The 11,743-nt window shown below is 34.1% G+C and overlaps 1 long non-coding RNA gene across 1 annotated transcript; it reads right to left on the reverse strand.

Moving 5' to 3' along the window:
* Nucleotides 1-2: 2 nt before the first annotated feature.
* On the reverse strand, nt 3-3,323 carry LOC141364327 (uncharacterized). The gene is made up of 3 exons (XR_012370064.1): nt 2,685-3,323; nt 458-534; nt 3-63 (listed from the first exon to the last, which is right to left on the reverse strand). It is a non-coding gene; the product is annotated as an uncharacterized lncRNA (long non-coding RNA).
* Nucleotides 3,324-11,743: the final 8,420 nt, after the last annotated feature.

An 11,743-nucleotide genomic window follows, 5' to 3' on the forward strand; every position in this document is an offset into this window, starting at 1 on the left:
CTGTTTGTTACGGATCCTGACGAAATGGCAGTGTGCTGACTCACAAGATAACCGCAGGCACACCTGAGGAAACACATGGCAATGACAGCACGTTATAAATCATGCTCTGAATAGAATAGAGTTATCGTACTTAACAAAATACCACTTGTATAACTCAATTAGCTGGAATTTCAATTTCCTATATCTATAAGCTATACTGTATCTATAAGGGCTGTGTCTAAACCACATGCATCAGTGCACATCCGTGCTTCCCTCCACCTACAGGAAGGGTGGTGGACTTGAACAGAGCCCGGGCAGCCGCTGCACGGTGTTCTGTAAAAAGGCTTGTGATGTCAGATGTCACCCCACATTACATAAGAAAGCCTCAAAACAGAATGAGTCACACAGGCAATTTGTCTTGTACAAAAGCATCATTATTTGTATTTCCATTGGAATTGTTCAAAATAGAAAAGCTTACCGGGTTGGGTCCTTGGCTGGAAATATATGGATGCATTCTCTTTTATAAAAGGTTTTCTCAATCCACGCTTTCTGGCACTGAGAGATGGAAAAGAAAGCAATTAAAACTAAAAATGCCTCTTACATGCAAAAGGCTTTTAAGTGGTCCAAAATAACTTGCACATGCAAAACCCTAAACATATATAGCAACATCCGTTACTGCCAGAACTGCAGCAAGTGAATACAGTAAATCCTCTTTGAGATTATAATCCGTACTAATGTATGAGATGTGTAAGCTGCATATATACACACATGGAAAATATGTACATACAAAATGCCAAAGTGATTAGACTACCACTATTGAAAAGCCTTTGATCACCATTAGGAGGGAATTTTACATATAGTCACACAGAGTTTACTTCTAGGAATATTTGAGTACACAGATAATCCATTCTGGTAGTACAATTTTCTAAACTGTTACTACCAACATTGCACAGCTATAACTGTTGCTAATGCATGGTCATACAAAAATGATTTTCAAGAAAAAAAATTCTTAGTATTTTTGTCTTGTTTTAGTAAAAACATCTAAAAAATTCTTAAATTAAGATGCTTTTTCTTGATGAGCAAAACGACCCAAGAAAATAAGTCTAGTTTTTATACAAAAAATATCAGATTTAAATGATTTTGTGCAAAAAACAAGCAAAAAAATCTTCCAATGGGGTAAGCAAAATTTTCTTGAATTTTTCTTGAATTTAGTGTTTAAGAAAAATTTTCAAGATTTTTTTGCTTACCCCATTGACAGATTTTTTTGCTTGTTTTATGCACAAAATCACTTAAATTTGATATTTTTGGTCTAAAACTAGACTTATTTTCTTGGGTCTTTTTGCTCATCATGAAAAAGCATCTTAATTTAAGAAAACAAGACAAAATGCTAAGAATATTTTTTCTTTAAAATCATTTTTTGCAGTGTATGCACTGCAAAAAAATGACTTTCTTACTTAGTATTTTTGTATTGTTTTCAGTAGAAATATCTAAAAATTCTTAAATTAAGATGTATTGTCTTGATGAGCAAAATGACCTTAGAAAATAAGTCTAGTTTTTAGACCAAAAATATCAAATTTAAGTGATTTTGTGCTTCAAACAAGCAAAATCATCTGCCAATGGGGTGAGAAAATTTTGCTTAAATTAAGTGTTTAATAAAAAAGAAAACATATTTTTAGATTTTTTTCTCACCCCACTGGCAGATATTTTTGCTTGTTTCAAGTTTAAATTTGCTTAAATTGTATATTTTTTGTCTATAAACTAGACTTTTTTTTCTTAGGTGATTTTGCTCATCAAGAAAAAGCAGCTTAATTTAAGAATTTTTAGGTATTTTTACTGAAAACAAGACAAAAATACTAAGTAAGAAAGTCATTTGATGCAGTGTAGAGTAAAAGCATGCAGTCACTGACCATATGCGGTTTGCTTCACCTGAAAATATTAGTACATAGCAAATTAAAGTTGCTTCACATCACAGTGGTTTGGGTTTTCTTTGAATTTTGAGAAAGTGCCAAGAGACCCACGTCAGATTCTGGCGCACCAACATTTTGTGGTCTGGAACGGAAACTGAAAATAACATTCAGTTCAATGCAATGTGTCTGGGCTTTTGTTTTGGGTTCAGTCCTAATTAAGATGAAAAATTTTTAGGCAAATCTCTTCCGAAAACCAGTCACAGAACAGCGGCCTTGATTCAAAGACACAACAAAAAAACCCTAACCAACCATTTTGTTACTATAAGAATAATCTCACTGAAAGTTTTATTATTTTTTTAGAAATCTTTTGTTTGTTTTCCACCTGTTTGTGCACCAAGAAACAATACATTTTTGTAAAAACAAATGCACAATATTCACAAAATTATATCGTTTAATAATATTATATTTGGTAGTATATATATATAATTTGTTTAATGAAGACCATGGTCTACTTTTCTTAAACTGCAAGTTTGTTGCAAAGTAATTTGAAAGAAAAAAAAATTTAATTGTCAACCCAAAATTTGGAAAAATGTTGTCTACTAAATAATTCCAGTAGCTTCTTTGACACCACACTTATACACCACATAAAACAAAATTGACCTAAAGTCAAACAGAGTTTGTTGTAGTTAAGCAGCAGTACAGTTCTCATTTCAATCTCGTTATTCATTTAACATCAGCAACACCCATGTATCCACTGATTTCTCCTGGTCACCAAGCCTGGTTAACTATGGATCCTACCTGTGGAAGATGGCAAAACTTTCAGCATCGTCGTCCTGGAGCTCAGCCGGCGAGTGGTGCTTGCTCCCAGTTCGTCAACGAATCCCACTGGACATGAAACTTCATGACTTTATGAGGGGCTGTTCATATGATGAGCATGTGAGCAAGCTCTTTGTTCAAAAGAAGTCCCATGACTCCAGTCGAAGGTAATCCTTTTGGGAGTCCCATGACCCTTCTTTCCTTGCCCACAGGGTGTTTTTTATCCCTCGCTGGAGCACGGCACAACAAATCTACTTTGATAGCTTCGCAAACCCATCAGCCCCCTTGAAACACGCGTGTTGAGCTTTTTCCAAATGTCTGCCTTAAACACATCTGCATTTTTTTACAGATTCATGTAGAGAGTTGTGTTTTTATCAAGGAAACAAGATGAATAGGGAATCTAGAGCAAGGCCGGAATCAAAAGCATTGGCATCCGCCACTTTGATTTCAAGCCCAATTTGCATAATTGAGAGAATTGGGCACAGGCATTCTTTTGAAAGGAGGCCCAGTTAACATCACCGGACTCTAGTTGGGGTCTAAGGTCATCCAGCACTAATTGTTCTTCATCTCTGTTTCGGTCAATTTCTACCAACTATATTGTAGAGTTGGGTGTGTGTGATTCTGATGAAATGACAATAGATTGATGATGATGCTAACTTTTATTTGTTTAAAGCACAGTAGTTTTTATATACACCCTTAAAATGGTGCTAAATAGTACTAAAAGTGGTTGATTGGCTTGTAAACTATTGTGCTACGTTGAATGGTGCTATAGTCATGCTTTAGCACCACTTATGGTTCTACAGAGGTGCTAAATAACGCTAAAAATGGTTCCCATATGATTACAAGCTTTTATTTAGCACCATTTTTTCAGGTTTTACCTAAAATGAAGATTCATTTTAGATTGCGTGTCTCATAAAGTGTGTGTCGCTGAGTGTGTGTACGCAAAATCCACGTCAACATTCACATTTATTAAAACGATCTTTGACATTGAAAAGTTTTTAAATATAAACCATTTTTGCTACTCGTAAAGGATTTGAACGTTGACAGGTGCTCTTAATATATCAATGTTAATATTTTAAGATCATTTTTAAGATCTCAAAAAAATTTATTATACAAATAATACAAATAAAAAATCGTACATAGTATTTTTGTCGTGTTTTCAATACGAATATCTAAAAATTCTTAAATCAAGATGTTTTTTCTTGATGAGCAAAATGACCTAAGAAAATAAGTCTAGTTTTTAGACAAAATGTATCAAATTTAAGTGATTTTGTGGATAAAACAAGCAAAAAAAATCTGCCAATGAATTTGTCTTGAATTAAGTGTTTAAGAGAAAAGTAAACTTTTTTCAAGAAAATTTCAAGAAAAATCTTAATTTAAGAATTTTTAGATATTTTTTACTGAAAACAAGACAAAAATACTAAGTAAGAAAGTCATTTTTGCAGTGCTTTTTTTAAGTTTTCACTTATGATAAGTTGACAAAACAAGTTGAAATTGATTAACTTTTTTTTTTGAAGTAACATAAAAATATTTGTTGATATACAGTGGTGTCGTAGACACATGAATACACACTGCAAAAAATGATTTTCAAGAAAAAAATCTTAGTATTTTTCTCTTGTTTTCGTTAAAAATATCTAAAAATTCTTAAATTAAACTTGATGAGCAAAACGACCCAAGAAAATAAGTCTAAAATATAAAATTTAAGTGAGTTTGTGCATAAAACAAGCAAAAAAAAATCGGCCAATGGGGTAAGCTAATTTTTCTTGAATTTTACTTGAATTCAGTGTTTAAGAAAAATGTTCAAGATTTTTTTTGCTTGCCCCATTGGCAGATTTTTTTTGCTTGTTTTATGCACAAAATCACTAAAATTGTATATTTTTGGTCTAAAAACTAGACTTATTTTCTTGAGTCGTTTTGCTCATCAATAAAAAGCATCTTAATTTAAAAATTTTTAGATATTTTTAATGATAACAAGACAAAAATACAAAATGTATTTTCTTGAAAATCATTTTATGCAGTGCAGAGTACCCATTTCTTTATTGGATGGCATGGGGCAGTGTTTCCCAACCAGGGGGTTGGGGCCCACAGGGGGGCCTTAGCAAGATTTCCAACGAGGCCTCAAAATAACTTAAAATTATAAAAAATTTGACAAAACAAGCAAAAATCAAGATCAATCAAGTTTTGGCCATTTTAGTAGCGAATATACACTCTAAAAACAAACAGTGCTATATAGCACCAAAAGTGGTTCTTTGCTCGTAATCATAGAAGAACCGTTTTTAGTGCCATATAGCACCGGTGAAGCACCAGTGAAGCACCTGTGTAGAACCATATAGTGCTATGTAGAACCATATTTGGTGCTATAGTGGTTCTATATGGCACCTGTGTGGTTCTGCACAGGTGCTTCGCTGGTGCTTCACCGGTGCTGTGTGGCGCTAGAAACGGTTCTTCTATGGTTGCGATCCAGAGCAACAGTTTTGGTTCTATATAGCACTGTTTGTTTTTTTAGAGTGTAGTCATTCCAAGTTCTAGTTAATTTTATTTGGAAAAATTTGAGTGAATGGGGGGCCTTCAAATATTGTTGTGGGCAACTTGGTGGCCTTGAAGTGAAAAAGGTTGGGAACCACTGGCATTTGGTATAAACACTTCTAAATATGAATTAATAATAAATAAATAATTATTCCAGGCACCACTACCTCTGATATGATATAATTTTTTACAGTGTTGATAAGATCAAATTTAAGACAGTTATACGCAGCATTTTATAAATAACACCCCACATGTCAATGGTGAGATCATTCATTTTAAGTCCTTTTTTATAATATATCTCCGTAACTATTATCCTAGTGGTCAAGATGCACATGGACTGGTAAATAAAGCTCTTGAAAACAAAAGGCTTCTGCCACAGCCAGCCGGTATGACGCACTTATTTCATCTTATTTAAACTCATTATCCACAGCAATTAAAACTTAAATCGGTTGAGCGTTCATGAGCCTTGTTAAAGTTTCCACAACAAAGGAAAAAATCAGATTTTTTGCTCAAATAAACAAGGCCTATATGGCAAACTTGGCAGCAATCAACAATGCTGAGTCTTAACATAGCCAGACTTAAGATTTAACACTGTTGCTCAACTAAAAAGACATTTTTTTCATAAATAGGATTGCAGCAGAGATTTGTAAGAGCGGAAAGGGGGAAATCAGATTAAACAACTTTGCAAAACTTTCCCACAGTTTCTGTAAAAGTTTGAAACTCATGCATATTGTGATTATTACGATGTAGATGCTGAAACCACAGCCTGATCTCTGACAGCTTTCTTAATATAAGACATTGTGTGTCACATGTCTGCGATCTGGTGACCCAAATCCAAACCAGTGTGCGATTTGTGTAACACTTCAAATGTTTTTCAGTCTTTTCTTACTGGCAATTCATAATGCAATTCACAATTGCAAAAGCATGCACGCAACTTATATTACCGTCTCTATATTAATATGTGTGTTATTGCAATGGTTAACTAAAACTAAAACAAACAGCATTTTTAAATATTAGTCATTTCCAAGTTTTACATTTTTAAAATACAGGTTGAGTACAGTAGCGTTAACCAGGATTAATGATGTAAAATGTTTCATAGGTTTAATAAAAACAACAACAGATTTTAGAGTATTAGACAAGCTGACTTTATAATGCTTAACCTTTTTTAAAATAGCTCTTTTCCTCTCTTGGTTTGTTTCTGAAAAGGCTCATTGTCTCGGTGGGCTTGAAAATCCAGTTAGCTATTATCACATGAGACCAACAGGTCACTGATTAGCCCTGAGATTTTTAGTCATAAGACACATTTTTCAGAGGCGGCGTATGTGTGTGAGGGTGTTTTTGTCTCTGCTGTTTCTGATTGAGAAAAGGGCAGAGACAGAGAGAGAAATTGTTATCATAAACTTTGGATAATAAAACGTGAAGGAAGTGTCTACAGAAGACAACCAGATACTTTTCACTCCACTCATGTTTATATGTGGACATATACAGACACACACCCATTGAAACTCTGTGTCTGTGTCTGTTTGCTTGTGCAAAATACCTTTCAACGTAAACATAACATAAAAGAGGAAACATGCAATTAATCATAAAGCAATTTGATATTTTCTACAGCAATCCAGAGTTTGCTCACTTCTGTGTTTTAGTTGCTTATCATATGAAAGCAAAAAGTTAAAAGAATGGTGGTAAAGTGTTTAATCTTGCCTAGCTGCTGGTGTTCATAATGGGCATTATGGGGCATTAAAAGCAATTATGGTCTGGTGTGACTGGAGAAAGTTGTTGTTTGCAACATCTTTTTGGTTTCCCTTGTGATGGTTAAGAGTGAGATTTCGATTAGTAATAGATTTATAAAGTTTTAAAGATTGAAACCTACATTATATGTGTCTCTAACTTAATGTTTTGCAATTTTTATATTAAAAATAGTTTAGATTTACTAATAAAGAGGGAATTGTTAGAGCAGCAACTTTTTATACTCTATTTATACAGTTTTATGGAGGTAAAACTGTTTTGTATTGTATCATATCATATTGCCCCACATTGCACCGTATCATACCATATACTGCATCATTTCCTCCTTTTGGTTCCATTTGTCAATATTAGTTAACTTAATAGGTTAAAACAAAATCACCATGAACAATTTTTTTTGTTAAAATATATTTTAATGTCAATAAATGTAAGTAATTTTTATAAAACATATGGTCCATTAAAAAAAATATTATTCATAATTAGTTCATGTTAGAAAATACATTGACTTTTGTTAATTAAAACCTGTGTTGTTATGTTATATAATGTGTTATGTTATGTTATATATTGTGTTATATGTTATGTTATATATTGTGTTATATGTTATGTTATATATTGTGTTATATGTTATGTTATGTTATGTTATGTTATGTTATGTTATGTTATGTTATGTTATGTTATGTTATGTTATGTTATGTTATGTTATGTTTTATATGTTATGTTATGTTATGTTATGTTATGTTATATGTTATATGTTATATGTTATATGTTATATGTTATGTTATGTTATGTTATGTTATGTTATGTTATGTGTTTTTCTAAACAATAAAAAAAGATTATGTTATGTGTTATGTTACATGTTACACGTTACATGTTATGTGTTTTTCTATATTTTTTTAAAAAGATTATGTTATTTGTTATATGTTATTATGTGTTATGTTACATGTTACATGTTACATGTTATGTGTTTTTCTAAAAAATGTTAAAACATTTCAAAAACATTACTCTTTCAAAAATATTATGTTATACTTTATGTTACGTTACGTTAAATGATACATGTTATGTGTTTTTCTCAACAATTCAAAAAGGTTATGTTATATGTTATGTGTTATGTGTTATGTTACATGTTACATGTTACATGTTATGTGTTTTTCTAAACAATTCAAAAACATTTCAAAAACATTACCCGTTCAAAAAGATCATGTTATACGTTACGCGTTGTGTTGCGTTACGCGTTGTGTTGCGTTACGCGTTGTGTTGCGTTACGCGTTGTGTTGCGTTACGCGTTGTGTTGCGTTACGCGTTGTGTTGGGTTACGCGTTGCGTTACACGTTGCGTTACATGTTTTTTCTTCAACAATTAAAAAAAATGTGTCTATATGCACAGAATTAAAAGAAGGCAAATACACTCTCAGAAAACAAAAGTCAAAATATGTACCCCAGCTGTGACAGTTGCGATCAAACATTTACTACAGTACAGCTTGCAAAAACTGACAAATCCTAAAAGTTTGGGAAAAAGATGGGGCATTTTGAAACAAAGAACAAGATATTTCACATGAGAAATTTTTAGAGAAACTTTGCAATAACAGAATTTCTAAAAATAACCCAGTTCAAAAGTTTACATACACATGATTCTTAATGCACAATGTTACCTGGACAATCAATGACAGTTTTTGTGTGTTGTGACATTTAAATGTATGGTATTGACTTCCTGACAATCACTGAATGTTTGTATTCACATTGTAATAATTGCATATTAGTCTTTTGATTGTCCTCAATGTGAAAAGATGTATCTCAACATCATAAAGTCACTGTTAAACAGGGTTCATATATGCCGAACATGCTGAAAAGCAAAGTGGAGGACCTGGAGGATTTTGGTCTGAAGACCAGTGAACAGTGTATTGGCTCAGGACAAACAAGAAACCTTAAAACAACTATCACAAAACTTTTGCAGTGTTTAAATAAAAAATAAAGACCCTAAGATATAAAGTACATATTAATCAGTATTTTTCTTTCTTCTTATCGCATTCCTACAAGCTGATTGGCCCTATGGGCTAATGTATCAACTCATTAACTGAGGCATAAACCTAAAGTAACAAATGTTACACACCCCTGACCTCAGAACAGTCACAGAGCTGCAGACTATGTACTTCATACACCTGCACAGGCACCTCTTGACCACCAATACCATGCCAGACAAACCAATCTTAAGACCTCAGACAGCCTTAAAACATTGCTCTTACCTTCTGCGACCCAGATGCTGTACGTTTAATGGAGGGCCGCTTGATGGAGCCGCTGGCCATCCTGCCTCCTCGCTCCATGTGTTCGGTGTCCACGGCCCCTCACAGACTCATCGCTGTCTCCCTAAAACAATTTCTCCCATCCCAAACAACTAACGCTCTTATCAAATGATCTCTGCTTTAGCTGCATGCAGGTCTATCTCTATATTCACCCACCCTGATCTGACAAAGATGCAGATGAGGGATAAAACATCTCTCGATGACACGCTTGACACATAGACCCCGCTTCCTCAGCTTGAACAGTCTATAATCAGGATTAATGCTGTCGGCTCTTGGTAGCTGGCGACTTTAATGGCGAAGAGATTTAATAAATGGTTATTGAAGGTAAATCTACTTTGGGACACTGTGGCCCAAAAAGGCTTTGAAAACATGCAGATTTTGTGGAGGAGGACTTTTAAGAGTTTTTTGTTGTGTTTTTTTGGTGGGCACAGGTGTGTCATGATGTACTGAATGTTTGTTAGGTTGAACGTGAGATGTAATGGCACAGTTGACGTACACGAGGAAGGGTCGTAGAGACCATCAACTTTGGCCTTTGGTAACTAAATAGGCCTTGCTGTATGTTTGACGTGTGAGATAACATGATAATAAAAAGATAACATGGCAGCATTGTAATAAAAAATTATTTGTTTTTGTTCAGCTGACGACAAGACAACATATAAATCTAGGATGGCATGTGCGTGAGAAAATTATGAGACAAGTTTCACATTTGGCTGAACTATTGCTTTAATATAATGTAAACGTTGCACAGGTAAAATGCTGCCCTCTTAAGGCCATTGTTGCAATTACACCTGTGTTGTAATTTATCATATACATTTGATAACAGCACAAATGCATTTATTTGATCAGTACTGTATTTATGTACATAAACTGTAACATGATCATTGTACTCCACAACCATACATTCAATTTCTGCTGCCGGTGTAAATGTTTTTACTTAGTACTAAACAAAACATGATCTCACAGGCCTTTGAGTTGATTAAGACCTTTCACTTTATTAAAACAGTTTTAGGTATTATATAAAATCAGAAACCTTAGGACACATGATAACCTCTAATACTGTCAGAATTCATAAAAAACTCAATTCAATCCAATGGATTTGGATTTGCTTACTAAAATGAAATCCATCTACTAATTCACCAAAACACTTTTTCAGATTAAACACCACAGACAAGTGCATTTGATAATTGTGACACTGATATACTCGCAAAAAAAAAAAAAAACAGTAGGAGAGACTATAAAACACAAGCTCATACCTGTGCTGTATTCAGTGATCTTTAACATAAGATGTGATTGTGAAGTATCTATCAATGAAGGTCCTCCTCAAGAAGAAGTGTTCACGCTTCAATCGATTCTCGAAGGGCTTCTATTGCTTTAAGACCAGATTATGCATAATATCTCCTCATAAGCAGACACGAATAAGCTTTATGGACCCAGATGGCTTTGGTATTGTTCGGAGTCCATTATAATTCCCAACAACTGTTGTGGTCACCAGAGCTCTCCACAAAACCCAAAAGGCCCAGCATTCAGCTGAAACCAACGGAGCCATTTTGTAGTAAACACAAATTAAGAGCACGCTAGCATGCAGAATAAACCCTACATCCTTGCATACTACAATGTTTCCATTTCTTTTCACAGATCGTGTGAATGTATGATACACTGTGGGTGAACAATGTAGGAATTTTTGAATGACAGAATGTTAATAGGTGAGAATATTTGATAAATGAAGACGAGCAGTAAAGCCTCTCTCAGGAATGTGCTGAAACTCAATCCGTTGTCTTAAACTGGATAACCATGACATAACCCATAAAAGCTTAGTCGACCATAATTGACAAGGGAGGATTATGAACAAGAACACGATACATGTACTGGTACACTTTCAGAAATAAGGTACTACCGTATTGTCCCGAAAATAAGATGCCCCCCACCCCTTCAAAGTAAATGCTTTTTAAAGACCAACTCTTGTCTTTAATAAAGAAATTCTTTAAATGGGACCAGTTTTGTACCACACATTCTTTAATGCTTTCCATATGGCATACAGTATCATATATAAGCTGCAGTCTCTCTGGATTTAATAACAGTAAGCCTAGGCTGTCAATCTCATTGTGAAAAAAAACACACAGCCTATTAATATTTCATGAACAGTAGAAGACTGTAGTTTATCAAGTTGCTTCAGTCCAGGTGAACTTCAGGGTTTCCCGCAGAAAATTTGTTAGTTAAGGTGGTAGGGTTGTGCGGGTGGGCGGGGTCGGGGGCATGGCAATCAAAGGGTACGCGTCATGATGAAAATATTTTTATTTAAAACACTCAAATAAAACTCAATTTTGAAGAACCTATGATGGAAAATGAACACATACTAGATTATTAATTGATTAAATGTTTTATCAACTGGCTAGTTATCCTACAGACAGTGACGGACCATGTCTTTCATTTTGGCCATGTGGCGCACGTGCCCACTCTCGGTGTGAAGCGTGTCCAC

This window comes from Misgurnus anguillicaudatus, chromosome 6, assembly GCF_027580225.2.
Source record: "Misgurnus anguillicaudatus chromosome 6, ASM2758022v2, whole genome shotgun sequence".
NCBI classification, from domain to species: domain Eukaryota; kingdom Metazoa; phylum Chordata; class Actinopteri; order Cypriniformes; family Cobitidae; genus Misgurnus; species Misgurnus anguillicaudatus.